Below are 15,727 nucleotides of genomic sequence, written 5' to 3'. Positions count from 1 at the left end.
GGGAGGAGTGATGGAGCGTGGGGTTGTGTGTGTGTGTGCGGCGGCGGGGGGAGTGATGGAGTGTGGGGTTGCGTGTGTGTGTGCGGCAGCGGGAGGAGTGATGGAGTGTGGGGTTGCGTGTGTGTGTGCGGCGGCGGGGGAGTGATGGAACGTGGGTTGTGTGTGTGTGCGGCGGCAGGGGGAGTGATGGAGCGTGGGTTTGTGTGCGGCGGCGGGGGGAGTGGGGTTGCGTGTGTGTGTGCGGCGGTGGGGGGAGTGACGGAGCGTGGGGTTGTGTGTGTGTGTGCGGCGGTGGGGGGAGTGATGGAGCGTGGGGTTTTGTGTGTGTGGTTAAGTTTTGTTGGGGTTTTTTTTAGTTTTGAGTGTGTTGTTGTGTTGTTTTTCATTTTGAGTAGATATGTTTGTACCTTGTGGGTTGTGTTATGGGCATGGGAATTTTGGTTAAGTTTCGTTGGGGTTTTTTTGAGTTTTGTTGTTTTGCCATTTTGTGAGTGTGTTGTTGTGTTGTTTTTCATTTTGAGTAGATATGTTTGTACCTTGTGGGTTGTGTTATGGGCATGGGAATTTTGGTTAAGTTTCGTTGGGGGTGTTTTGAGTTTTGTTGTTTTGCTGTTTTGTGAGTGTGTTGTTGTGTTGTTTTTCATTTTGAGTAGATATGTTTGTACCTTGTGGGTTGTGTTATGGGCATGGCAATTTTGGTGCAGTTTCGTTGGGGGGTTGTGGAGTTTTGCTGTCCCGTTGAACCAACCTAACAGATTTATATATATATATTTCAGGAGCAAACCAAGCAGTTGTATTGCATTTTTAAACAAACAAACAAAGCACAAAGTTTGCAAAACTTGGTAGTTGATTAAATGTCCTTTGACCAGTATCTGGCCACTTGGAGTGCCTCTGGTGTTGCCACAAGGAGGTCCTCTATTGTGCATGTGGCAGGGCTCAGGTTGCATTGCAGCAGGTGGTAAGTGGTTTGCTCTTCTCCACACTCGCATGTCATGTATTCCACTTTGTAGCCCCATTTCTTAAGATTGGCTCTGCATCTGGTGGTGCCAGAGCGCAGTCTGTTCAGCGCCTTCCAAGTCACCCAGTTTTCTGTGTGCCCAGGGGGGAGTCTCTCATTTGATACCAGCCATTGATTGAGGTTCTGGGTTTCAGCCTGCCACTTTTGGACTCTCACTTGCTAAGGTGTTCCAGTGAGTATCTCTGTAGATCTTAGAAAACTTTTTCTTGATTTAAGTTGTTGACGTGCTGGCTGATACCCAAACAGGGGGTGGGTCGGAGATGTCACTCCCTTGGTCCTTTCACTATTGGTTGTTACTTCCTGGCAGATGTCAGGTGGTGCATTACTGGCTAGACAGTGTAATTTCTCCAGTGGTGTAGGGCGCAGACACCCCGTGATAATGCGGCATGTCTCATTAAGAGCCACATCCACTGTTTTAGCGTGGTGAGATGTGTTCCACACTGGTCATGCATACTCAGCAGCAGAGTACCGTAGCGCAAAGGTAGATGTCTTCACTGTGTCTGGTTATGATCCCCAGGTTGTGCCAGTCAGCTTTTGTATGATATTGTTTCTAGCGCCCACTTTTTGTTTGATATTCAGGCAGTGCTTCTTGTAGGTTAGAGCACGGTCCAGAGTGACTCCCATTTGAGAGTTACGAGTTATGTCCATTTGTGACACTGATGGAGTACTTCCTCATTCTTTGCACGCTTGCTGGAGATTTTTATGGTGTCATAAATTAGTTAAATTAGCCTCCCCGCATAAGTGGTACCTACATTTGCTGCTTGACAGATGCAACTGTCTTTCGGACTGCAAAGGTTGGCAGCAAGCTACAAAAATGGTCGGAAGCTCACTCCGACCTTTCGGTCAGTAGTGATCTTAATGAATCTGACTCCCAGGCAGCTGCGCCATAGTCCTGGACAAATCAGACAATAATCTGGGTTAAAACTCTTTCTTTCTATGGGATCCTATTGTTCTGCATCAAACCCCATAAGATACCAGAGACAGTGATCCAAGTTAAAACCATTGCTGAGGGCTGAGCAATGAAACAGGACAGGGAACTGTGGTGTTTCCCATTGCACCTGTTTCTCAAATGTAAAAATGAGAGTAAAGTAATAACACTTTATTTATATCCTGCTCTGTCTCCTTGAGGGGACTCAGAACTGATTACAACATACACAGGTAGGCAAACATTCAATGCCTTTAATACAGTGGAATGACAATCTATATACAGTGGGGGGGGGGGGGAGTATTTAGTCAGATACCAATTGTATACGTTCTCCCACTTTAAAAGATGAGCCTGTAATTGACATCATAGATAGACCTCAGCTATGAGAGACAACATGAGAAAACACATCCAGAAAATCACTGTCTGATTTTTAACAAATTTATTTACAAATTATGGTGGAAAATAAGTTTTTGGTCCATAACTAAAGTTCATCTCAATACTTTGCTATATATCCTTTATTGGCAATGACAGAGGCCAATCGTTTTCTGTAAGTCTTCACAAGGTTGGCACACATTGTTGCTGGTCTGTTGGCCCATTCCTCCATGCAGATCTCCTCAAGAGCAGTGACGTTTTGAGGCTGTCGCTGGGCAACACAGACTTTCAACTACCTCCAAAGGTTTTCTATAGGGTTGAGATCTGGAGACTGGCTAGGCCACTCTAGGACCTTGAAATGCTTTTTACGAAGCCACTCCTTCGTTGCCCTGGCGGTGTGCTTGAGATCATTGTCATGCTGAAAGACCCAGCCACGATTTATCTTCAGTGCCCATGCTGATGGAAGGAGGTTTGCACTCAAAATCTCACGATACATGGCTCCATTCATTCTTTCATGTATACAGATCAGTCGCCCTGGTCCCTTTGCAGAGAAACTGCCCCAAAGCATGATGTTGTCACCCCCTTACTTCACAGAAGGTATGGTGTTCTTTGGATGCAACTCAGCATTCTTTCTCCTCCAAACTACTTTGGTTTCATCTGGCCATATGACATTCTCCCAATACTCTTCTGGAAGTAGTAAGTATTGATCTACTCACATTTGCATGTTTTTGAACTGCTAGGTTGGCAGAAGCTGGGGCTAGCAGGAGGAGCTCATTCCGCTCCCTGAATTCAAACCGCCAACCTTTTGGTCAGCAATTTCAGCAGCAGATAACCTACTGTGCCACCAGGGGCCCTATCAAAAGCTTATATCTATATCTATATCTGGAGTTACACTTAAAAATGGCTGTTCCAACTTACATACAAATTCAGCTTAAGAACAAATCTGGGGACTGCCTGCAATCATAACCTGAGGATTGCCTGTAATTGCGTCATAATGATAGCTCTGAAACAGAGTGCATTTGAAAGTTTAAAAAGTGATTTAATATAACATATTGTATATTGATATAGACCATTTATAAATATTTTAGGGTTAAATAAAACTACAGAGATATTTTAAATAAAAGAAATAATAAATTTACGATAAAATATAGCACAAAAGCAGTATTGATAAATCATTTTGGTGTCACCCGATGCCTTATGCAGCCTCCGATTGAGGAGCACTATGGCTAGATTACGTCCGGTTCCGGCCCTACTTACCTCTCCGAATGCATCTCCACCTATGAACCGACTAGGACATTAAGATCGTCTGGGAAGGCCCTGCTCTTGATCCCGCCTGCGTCACAGGCGCATTTGGCGGGGACGAGGGACAGGGCCTTCTTGGTGGTGGCCCCCCGGCTGTGGAATGCCTTACCTGTAGACATCAGACAGGCCCCTTTGCTGTTGGCGTTCCGGAGGACGGTTAAGACTTAGCTTTACGAACAAGCGTTTGGCTAAACAGTGCAACTGAACACAGGAAGACGGTTAAATCGAACATAGGAAAATGGTATAAGGATTATGAGAATGGATTCTGATTTGCTATTGAGGCGTTATGATATGATAATGATTGTTTCTTAATTTTGTCTGTTATGTATAATGTGTTTTAATTGCTTATGATACTGTTGTGATAACCTGTATTGTGTAAACCGCATTGAGTCGCCTAATTGGGCTGAAAAATGCGGTATAGAAATAAAGCAAATAAATAAATAAATAAATAAATAAATAGATTATACATCTTGAGCGAGAAGTTTTGATTTGTGGGGCCTGCTATAAATTACCCCTACTATCCTGTTCAAATTTGCATGACCATAAGAGTGAGATGGATCAAAGGGCGCTCCAAGTATTGGAGTTCCCAGCAGTCTTCATTACTGTCTGTGCTGCGTAAGACGTAAGGAAGCATCAACCCAACAATATCTGTAGGGCCAACTGATTCTTGTTCCCACAATGAATCAACCCACACTGTAGAATTCATACACTGAAGCAGTCTCTTGGCTACACACAGAAAGGGCAAGGCTCCTTCTACACTGTCACATGATCCAGATGATCAACGTTGTCTACTTTGAACTGGATTATATGAGTCTACACTGCCATATAATCCAGTTCAAAGCAGATAATGTGGATTTTATATGGCAAGGTAGAAGGAGCCTAATATAGTCTACTTCGAACAGATAATATGGATTATCTGATTTGATAATCTGTATTATATGGTATCGCAGAAGGGGCCTACAATAATAATACCAGTCAGCTTTACAAAGCTGTTGTAATTATTGTTATTAAGCTCGTTAAGGCAGACAGCTTTGTACATAATTTGACCTACACTCATAAATTTTCCCTTAGTGAATGAGTTTTGCTTCCTGACTTTTGAAGATCAAAAGCTACTGCTTGACGTAAGAAAATGACGGATCCTCGTATTTTTGTTCCATTTTGCATCCCGAAATTAAGTGGCCACTTGAATGCGGTGAGCAATGGCTGACTATTGTGGAAGTATTCGGGAGAAGTGGGTGGAAGAATGATTTTACTTCAAAGTAACGCCCATCCTAAGGTTCTGTTTTTTAAACTGTGGGCCTCCTTAGCTCAATTGGGGTCCCCTTAGCTCAGTATTGGGGTCACAAAATATCGGCAATAGTAAAAGATTTCTGAGCGCCACCCATTTACACAAATCTGTCAGCAACAATGTACGGTGTTTTCAGTGGACTCTGCAGAAAATGCTTCAGCTGTACTTCACAAAAAGGAGAATCAGCCTGTTAATAAGCTTTGCAAATGATGATTTATTATCAGTAAAAGTCTGATTTTTATACCTATTTTATATACTTACTAGCCGTCCCCTGCCACGCGTTGCTGTGGCCCAGTCTATATATATGTGTTCTGTGTGTGTATATCTATATATATAAATTTGTTAGGGGCATCCAACGAGGAAACAAAACTCAAAACCCCCCCAACGAAACTTAACCAAAATTCCCATGCCCATAACACAACCCACAAGGTACAAACATATCTACTCAAAATGAAAAACAACACAACAACACACTCACAAAACGGCAAAACAACAAAACTCAAAAAAACCCAACGAAACTTAACCAAAATTGCCATGCCCATAACACAACCCACAAGGTACAAACATATCTACTCAAAATGAAAAACAACACAACAACACACTCACAAAACGGCAAAAGAACAAAACTCAAAAATCCCCCAACGAAACTAAACCAAAATTCCCATGCCCATAACACAACCCACAAGGTACAAACATATCTACTCAAAATGAAAAACAACACAACAACACACTCACAAAACGGCAAAACAACAAAACTCAAAAAAACCCAACGAAACTTAACCAAAATTGCCATGCCCATAACACAACCCACAAGGTACAAACATATCTACTCAAAATGAAAAACAACACAACAACACACTCACAAAACGGCAAAAGAACAAAACTCAAAAATCCCCCAACGAAACTAAACCAAAATCCCCGTGCCCATAACACAACCCACAAGGTACAAACATACCTACTCAAAATGAAAAACAACACAACAACACACTCACAAAACGGCAAAACAACAAAACTCAAAAATCCCCCAACGAAACTTAACCAAAATCCCCGTGCCCATAACACAACCCACAAGGTACAAACATATCTACTCAAAATGAAAAACAACACAACAACACACTCACAAAACGGCAAAACAACAAAACTCAAAAATCCCCCAACGAAACTAAACCAAAATCCCCGTGCCCATAACACAACCCACAAGGTACAAACATATCTACTCAAAATGAAAAACAACACAGCAACACACTCACAAAACGGCAAAACAACAAAACTCAAAAAAAACCCAACGAAACTTAACCAAAATTCCCATGCCCATAACACAACCCACAAGGTACAAACATATCTACTCAAAATGAAAAACAACACAACAACACACTCACAAAACGGCAAAACAACTGAGCATGCACATTGGCGCCCAGTCGCAAGTTCCCTGGCGCGCGCACATGGCCTTCCGGCCAACGTTCCCTCTGCGGAAACCATGCCCACTCCAAGCCCCGCCGCGCCGCTTCCCGCACACACACACACCCTGCCGCACACACACACGCAACCCCACGCTCCATCACTCCCCCCGCCACCGCATACACACACGCAACCCCACTCCCCCCGCCGCCACACACACACACACAACCCCACACTCCATCACTCCCCCCACCGCCGCACACACACGCAACCCCACTCCCCCCGCCGCCGCACACACACACGCAACCCCACTCCCCCCGCCGCTGCACACACACATGCAACCCCACGCTCCATCACTCCCCCCGCTGCCGCACACACACACGCAACCCCACGCTCCATCACTCCCCTGCCCCAATCTTACCTCCTTTTACTTCACGCCACCTCCAAACCCCGCCCCTTCCCACCCTGTCAAAATCTAGGAAAGACAGGAAGGAAGGAAAGAAGAAGAAAGAGAAAGGGAGGTAAAGAAAAAGGGGGAAGGAAGGAAAGTTACAGGAAGAAGAAAAGGAAAGAAAAGGAAAGATGGAAGGAAAGAAAAGAGAGACAGCAGAAGAGAAAGAAAAAGGGGGAAGGAAGGAAAGAGATAGAGAAAGAAGAGGAGAAGGAAAGATGGGAAGGAAGGAAGGAAGGAAGGAAGGAAGGAAGGAAGGAAGGAGGGAGGGACGGAGGGACGGAGGGAAAGAAGGAGAGAAAGAGGGAAGATTGGCCACAGCAACACGTGGCGGGTAAAGGTTGTTATTTCTATTATTATTATTATGCTATTGTTCCTCTGAGACCCTTTTAGGGGGAATGGGAGAGGTGTCAGGTCCCAGAGGCAATGCATTGCATTATTGTTATTGTTATGATGGTGGTGAAATAAAAGGAAATAAAAAGTTAAAGAAGGAAGCAAACAGGGAGGGAAGAAAGGCAAAGGAAGAAAGGGGGAGGCAATGAGGGAAAGAGAGAAGGATGAAACCAAGTAGTGAAAGAAGGAAAGAAAGAAAGAGGTAGAGAAGGAAGAAAGGAGAGAAAGGGGGAGGAAAAGGGGAAGGAATAGGTAGGTACCTCTCTTTCATAATAGTCCAGATATCTACCTCAACTCTGATAAGTTTTACTATAGGCCACAGCAACGCGTGGCAGGGCACAGCTAGTATGTGTATATATTTGTGTATCTGTGTATATATGTGTGTGTGTATAGATAGATAGATAGATAGATAGATAGATAGATAGATAGACAGATAGATATGTGTGTGGGGGGGGGGGAATGTGTGGGTGTATATATGTGTGTGCATATGTGTGTGTGTAGATGTGTATATATGTATGCATATATTTGTGTGTTTATAAGTGCATATGTATATTGTCTATATATGTGTGTGCTTGTCTTTATGCATATTTGTGTTTATATATGTGTATGTATGTGCGCATGTGTATATTTGTGTGTGCATGTGTATATGTATATATGTGTGTATGTAGATGTATGTGCATGCTTGGGTATATATATATATATGTATGTACATGTATGTGTGCATGTGTATATGTATTTGTCTCTGTGTGTGTATATATGGTGTATTTTGGGGGTTTTAAGTCCGTTCTGCTGAGGAGTTTTTGTATTTTTAGGGGTGATGAACACTCGTTGGACTGTTAGGTATATTGTGTCAAAATTTCGTGTCAATTCATCCAGTGGTTTCTGAGTTATGTTAATCCCACAAACGAACATTACATTTATACTTGGGGCCGCATAAAAATTTCTCAGATGGAAAGGTGTCATGCTAGCACTTGCTGCTAGGAGGACTGGCTGCCTGGTGATGGAAGGAAGGAAGGGAAGGAAAGAGAAGGAAAGAGAGAAAGAAGGAAGGATAGGATGGTGAGAGAGAGGAGGGCCTGAGAAAAGAGCCCAAGGGATCGCATTTGGCCTCTGGGTCTGGGTTTGCTCATACCTGCTATAGAATCTTGAAATTTGCACTTTGGAGAGAGAGATATTAAAAATTATGAGATGGAAAGTAAAGTGCATCCTAAACTATAAATCCCAAGATCTCCATGGGACACTGTGCAAGACGGTGAAAAGTTCCAGTGTCTCCAGTGTTTATGTAACCCTTACGAAGTAGGTGAGGCTGCTCTCTTTAGTTCAGTTCAGAAAAAGAAAAATTACAGAGAAGAGAAGCTACATATGGGGATAAGGATCAGGCCCTTTTCACCTTGAATAAGATAATAAGAGTTTCATTTATATATAAAAGAGTGAATTATTTGTAGGCAGTCAACAGTCCCACATGATTTCCTGTAGAAAACAGACTTCACTTTCTGACTCCTTTTCAGATTCCAGCACAGGATGACTCTTTGTTTTGCTGATTCAACTGGGCAGTTTTTACCCTGACTTAAATCTAGTGGTTAAGAAATAAATTAGTCTCTGAACTGGCTGACTGTGAATGATTTCCTTACATGGACCCAGACGTCTTTGGGTGATATGAAACTTTCCTCACCAAATCAACAGAACTCAACCAAAAAGCCACCACCCAAAATAAACAACGGTTGGTTGTTATTGTTGGCACCCATTGCATACTGTGGAAACCCCAACTTTAAAATGTGATCTGAGTTAACAATGCTCTGTCTAAAACTGGCTGCATCCTGTTTTCGTATCAATTTGGCCAGCATAAATACCACTTCAAGTAAAATATGCCTTGTAAAGGAACCGTTTAATTAGTTTCAATTTCTCAACTGCTGTTGGCTTCAGGCTCCTACTTGGTTAGCAAAATAGAAGAGGTGCGAGAAGAGGGGGAGAAAAGAGAATGGCAATTTTCACTGCAAGGCCAACATGCCTTTGGCATATGCCAAAAAGGTAGAAATTCGTCAGAGAAACAAGCATGTAGATTCGGGGCCATTTAGGCTGGATCTACACTGCCATATAAATCCAGTTTCTGAATTCAGATAATTTGCTTTGAATTGGATTATATGAGTCTACACCACCATATAATCCAGTTCAAAGCAGATAATCTGAATTCAGAAACTGGATTATATGACAGTTTAGATGGGGCCTCCATGGCTTCAGTATTGGACTGCAACTCAGGAGACTAGGGTTCAAATAGGTGTTTAGTCATGGAAATGTGCTGAGTGATCCTGGGCAAACCATAGCCTCAGAGGAACAAATCTGAACTAATCTGAACTAATTTATTTATTCATAGTATTTATCCCCTGCTCTTCTGACTCAGAGCGGCTTACAGAAATTCACACATATGGCAAACATTCAATACTGATTATACACTTTATACAATTATACACTTAACAAGGACAGACAAACACAAACAGAGGTAAAGGCAGTTGTTCCCATTTTATTTCCATAATCTTGCAGGCTGTGCTTGCTTCCGGCCACGAGGTATGCTGTTGCTCCGTCTTCCATGCCAACTGTTCTGGTACGGCTGTACCAGGAGCTCCAAATTTATTTGCTTTGTATTAAATGTTTGGTTGCAGTCCTGGGTTTCAGGGACTCTGCAGATAGGTGGCTTCTTTTGGTTGCAGTCATAGGGCAAGCTTCCCCTTAAGACTTTCTGGGGGGAAACAGTCTTAAGAGCATTTAAGACTTTCCGGGGGAAAACAGTCTTTGGAGACTGTTTTCCCCCAGAAAGTCTTAGATGCTCTTAAGACTGTTTCCCCCCAGAAAGTCTTAAGGGTTGAAGCTTTTGTACAGGGGAAGCTTGCACACGTCCTGTACATTAGCTTTCCTTGCTGAGACTAACTAAAAAATGGCTCCCTTCCCTTCCCAATTGCCCTGAGCAAGGGGCGGGACCAAGCTTAACGATAATGGACAGGTGACTTGCCCTATGACTGCAACCAAAAGAAGCCACCTATCTGCAGAGTCCCTGAAACTCAGGACTGCAACCAAACATTTAATACAAAGCAAATAAATTTGGAGCTCCTGAAAACAATACAATAGACAACTTAAAACTTAAAACATATAAACACTAAAATAGAATTAAACTAGGGGCTATTAAAACCATAGTTATGATCTTGCCCATGGATGGACATTTTATAATTTTTACAAATATAATGATCTTATGCAGCAATGTAGTGCTAAAGAGCCCTGATGTGGATAGAAGTCCCATAGGGAAACAGTTGCAATGACCTGAAAGCAATGGTTCTCAACCAGGAAAAGTTCAAATGTTGTTTGATATAAACTCCCAGAACCTCTGGCCATCAGCCAGCCTGGCTGGGAATTTTGTGCTTTGAAAAAAGGAAAAGGCGTCCTGCCATAAAAGATGATCACACAAGATAAAGCAGGCTTCAAAGAAAAGAGGGGAAAAGATAGCCCAAAGAGAACTGGGAACAGAAAATAAGTGGTTGAGCTGGGACCTTTGTCTCTGCTACCAAATATCTGTCTGTCTCTCTGTCTGTCTGTCTATCTATCTATCTATCTATCTATCTATCTATCTATCTCTAGGTTGCTGTGAGTTTTCTGGGCTGTATAGGCATGTTCCAGAAGCATTCTCTCTTTACCTTTTGCCCACATCTATGGCAGGCATCCTCAGACCTCGCAACCTCTGAGAATGCCTGCCATAGATGTGGGCAAAACATCAGGAGAGAATGCTTCTGGAACATGGCCACAAAACTCGGAAAACTCACAGCAACTCAGTGATTCCGACCATTTTTTTCAAGTCGCTTCTGGTGTGAAAGAATTGGCTGTCTGCAAGGATGTTGCCCAGGATTTTTTTTTTGACGTTTTACCATCCTTGTTGGAGAGCTGGAGCTGACAGAGGGAACTCATCCACGCTCTCTCCAGATTCGAATCTCCAATCTGTCGGTCTTCAGTCCTGCCGGAACAAGAGTTTAACCCATTGTGGCACCGGGGGCTCCTTCGCAACACAACCATATCTAGCTTTAACATTTTTCAGACATTTGTTGTGCAGTAGATACTATTAACAGCTTATTGTATTTGGCTATTTCACAGACTGATATACAAATGTGATACACCTTCCCACCGGTTTTCACAATTGCAGTCCGCCTTCGTTCTTGTATGTTTACAGACTTTACTGATCTAACTTGCTAACAATAGGATATTTCATTTTCAATGCTAATGTATTCAGGCCCTGTGGAAAAGTGTATGTGCGTGCCCTCAACTTGAGTAATACTGAAAAGAAAAATGGGTTCCCCTAAAACTGTGGAGACCAAAATCCACTGATTGCGGTAATGTGAAAATAATTACATAAACTCAATGTATACTTCACAAATACACATATCAAAAAAACAGAACTGCCACATTCACATTAATTAGAAACAACTCAGAGGTGGTTCTGCCAGTTACTTCTCTGAAATATATCCTACAGCACTTTGTAGAGGGGCAGTTTAGTATGTATCTTTGAGACCTAACTAGCAAACCATTCCTTTGCAATTGAAAAAAAAAGAGTTTAAATGTTAGGACAATGTCTGGATGTTTTTGCAGAATGCTGAAAATACAGAGTGGGTTTTATTGTGATTATTATTAAGAACAGGATCCCTGTTCTGATTGTTATGGACCTACAAGTCAACTCTCGTCTGGCTCGAGAGCAGTAGATGTGAAAAAGATCTTAGAGTCCTCGTGGACAACAAGTTAAACATGAGCCAACAATGTCATGCGGCGGCAAAAAAGCCAATGGGATTTCGGTTTGCATAAATAGGAGTCTAGTGTCTAGATCCAAGGAAGTCATGCCATCCCTCTATTCTGCCTTGATCAGACCACATCTGGAATACGGTATCTAATTCTGGGCATCACAATTGAAGGGAGATGGTGGGAAGTTGTGATGGTTTCAGAGGTGGGCGACCAAAATGATCAAGGGTCTGGAGAACAAGCCCTATGAGGAGTGGCTTAAAGAGCTGGGCATGTTTAGCCTGAAGAAGAGAAGGCTGAGAGGAGACATGATAGCCATGTATAAATATGTGAGGCAAAGTCATAGGGAGGAGGGAACAAACTTGTTTTCTGCAGCCCTGGAGACTAGGACGTGGAACAATGGCTTCGAACAACAGGAAAGGAGATTCCACCTGAACATTAGGAAGAACTTTCTGACTATGAGAGCCATTCAGCAGAGGAAGTCTCTTCCCTGGAGTGTGGTGGAGGCTCCATCTTTGGAGACTTTTAAACAGAAGCTGGATGACCATCTGTCAGGGGTGCTTTGAATGCGATTTTCCTGCTTCTTGGCAGGGGGTTGGATTGGATGGCCCATGAGGTCTCTTCCAACTCAAGGATTCTATGATCTATTCTAGATTTTTGCCTTCCTCTGGGGATAAAAGAGTGTGAATTGCTCAAGGTCACCCAGTGGGTTTCCATAGTTAAGCGGGGATTCAGGTTATGCCAAGGAATCTTGGAATTTGTAGTTTAGTGACGCACCAGCACTCTTTGCTAGAGAAGGCTAAAGACCTTGTAAAACTACAAATCCTATGATTCCAGAAAATTTGGCTGTAGCACAGTGATATTTGTAACTAAGAAAAAGGCCACGGCTTGACTAACAAAAGTTACGCTATCCTAGAATCTCATATAATCTGAAAAATGCTATAAAATACCTTTATTACATTTTGTTCATCCTCGTGTTAACATGACAGAACCTTTTCTATCAAAACCACCTGAGACATGTCTTAAATTTGCTCTCCTCCTTGCTTGCAGGTAAACATTTCAGTTTATTAAGTTTCACTCCAAAGAAACCGCATTACCTTCCAGCTTTGGGATTTCAGCTCTCGCCGATGTTGGATTGTTCAGTTGTCGAAACAGTCTTGTTACAGGTATTGTAATCTAGACCACTCTGTGTATTTTTAGAGGCTGAATTCTCCTTAGTGTGCTTCACTGGTGCCTTAATGCAAAGATGGGAGGAAAGCCGACTATGAACAGCTAACCGTTTGATAAGAAATATAGTTTTGTAGATAAGCCCTGTAAATTGCAACGTGAACTGCCATGTTTGAGCTTCCCTTTCAAGAGGCTCGCTTGGCCGAGCATCAAAGACAGCAGCCCTTGTATTCAGATATATACATATTTGCAGGAAAATGTTTTGCATGGCTCTGTCACTCTCTATCAGAGTGCAGGGGACTCTTGGGAGATAAGAAGCAACTTGGGAAAAAATGTAATGCGCGTGTGAAATTGTTGGCACAAACTCTGTGGCAGAGTGCTGAAAGATTTTAAATAATATTTCAGTCCTTGAAAGGATCGCCCTGGTTCAGAGATGTTTCAGGTGTTTTGCTTATGCGTTCCCCATTCACTGATTTGAGGACAAACTGTACTTTGAGTGACATAAAATGTTTTTTCCTTGTAATTAATAATTTCAGATAAACACCTGAGCTGCTGAAAATGTAGTTTCTTCTATCCAGATCACAATTCTAGCACCATAATTCCACTTTAGAAACTCAGTATTTTGTAGCGCGGGGCTATGATTCTGGAGACCGGGATTCAAATTCCCACTCAGCCATGGAAATCCACTGGATGGTCTTGGGCAAGTCACATTCTCTCAGCCTCAGCCAGAGGCAATTCCTTGTGAACAAATTCTGATAGGTTTGCCATAAGTCAGGATGTGTTTTAAGATGTGATAACAAAATTCCACTTTAAATGGCTGCTTCCTATAGAACCCTAGAATTCTCTGAGAATTTTACTCAGTTTGATATAGAGAAATCAGATCTCCAAATTAGGAAATATATAAAATAATATAATATGGAAACCTCAGTTCTGCAAAACCCAACAAGCTACGGTTCTTTATCTTAATTAAACGTTTGTGTGAGCTGTTTCTGGAATGTTGTCTGGTTGCACTAAAAACTTGTGCCTTTTATTTCCATAATCCCCTTACAATAAACTGAGAGACAAGGAAAGGTTACCAAATACATGTACATCAGAGCTCCCGGAGTCTGTTTCTTGCTCCCATTGATAAGATTGGTTCTACTTGTGAGAAAGAGCCAGTATTTATTTATTTATTTATTTAGTGCCACGTCCTTCTCACACACACACCCTCGCAGGGTGGAGGGGGCGACTCAGGGCAGCTTCACAACAAGCACTCATTTGAGTGTTAACCACAATTATAAAACATATTTAAAAACAGTTTATTAAAATATTAAGAAACATTTGATTAAAATCACACAGGTTTAAAATCAGTGCATTGTCATACATATCACATTGCGTCTTATTCCATTAAGATTGACAGAGCAATTTTCTGATATTGAGGTCAGAGGATGGGAGAGGAGTCACTACTACCAAGTTTTTGTCCATGTGTATTAGCCTGGATGGGTAGGTGAGGAGTGGCTCTCTTGATTTTTAAAAGCATTTGTACGGAGTAAAAAATAAAATATGTGTGGGGATAAGGCAGGGAGATTCATTATATCAGAACCAGATCTGGTATAATTTATGGGTATATCAGAAGTAGGAGGGCATCTTGGGCTCGTCAGGACCAAGGCTTGTTTCAGTCTGTCCCAAACCTGCAATATCCCTCTTTTCTGCTTAATTATGTTAAAGCATTGCTGACAAAGGAACTATGAGAATGAAGGCTAGAAATGTGGGGATTTGTAAAAAGGCACCATGATGTAATTGGTTGACTGGAAAGGCATGTGTTGGCAGCTGATTGGCTGAGCATGTTAGGAGCCAGAATTCTGATTGGCTACTGTCTCTAGCTTGCTGCTGAGACAAACGGTTTTAACTGCTACTTTCACCTCAGAGAGTAAAGAGGGTGCTGACTGGAAACAGCTAGGAAGGAAATGACTGCCAACTCTCTGAAGCCTGATCATTTCTGGGGCATGAAGCATATTTTAAAGACTGTTTGAAAGGACTTTCATTCCCTCTGTTCTCTGTGAGGATTCAGAGAGACTGTTGTATATATTGTTGCTCTGTTTGACCTTTTTGAACTGAAATAAAGTTACTATTACTCGTTATACAAATCTGAGTGACTCATTATTATACTGCAGGGTATATTTTGGTTCAGAAACAGTGGTAAAGCTTCTATTTATTTATGTCTACAACCTCCAACAAGGAACATGTTTGCTACTATGAGTTTTCCAGTTGGTAGTCCTCATCTCTCTACCCGTGGATTGGAAGGCCCACAGAAAAATGTGGGTTTTTTATAGCATTAATTGGCCATATTGTCTTTGTCATAATTCACATTAATTCAGGAATGAATTCATTTGGCCTGTTAAATGTCATCCCATTAATGAAATCATAGTCAAAGGCTGCTTAATTAATCAAATCTGAACAAATTTGCATATAAACAAAAGATTTATTCTGAAGCAGTTTATTTTTGTCCCAGATGATCTATATGCATGCAGCAGCAGCCATTATGTCATGTGAAAGAAAGAATTAAGAGAATGCATATAATCTATAGCTCTTGTGATCAATGTGATTAGTCAAAGGCAGCAATTATTCAATTAAAAATGGCAGACTTAATTTATTGTCGAAAGCTTT

Source organism: Anolis sagrei, chromosome 4, assembly GCF_037176765.1.
Source record: "Anolis sagrei isolate rAnoSag1 chromosome 4, rAnoSag1.mat, whole genome shotgun sequence".
NCBI lineage: Eukaryota > Metazoa > Chordata > Lepidosauria > Squamata > Dactyloidae > Anolis > Anolis sagrei.
The sequence above is the reverse complement of the archived record's forward strand: the minus strand, read 5'-3'. Positions refer to the sequence as shown.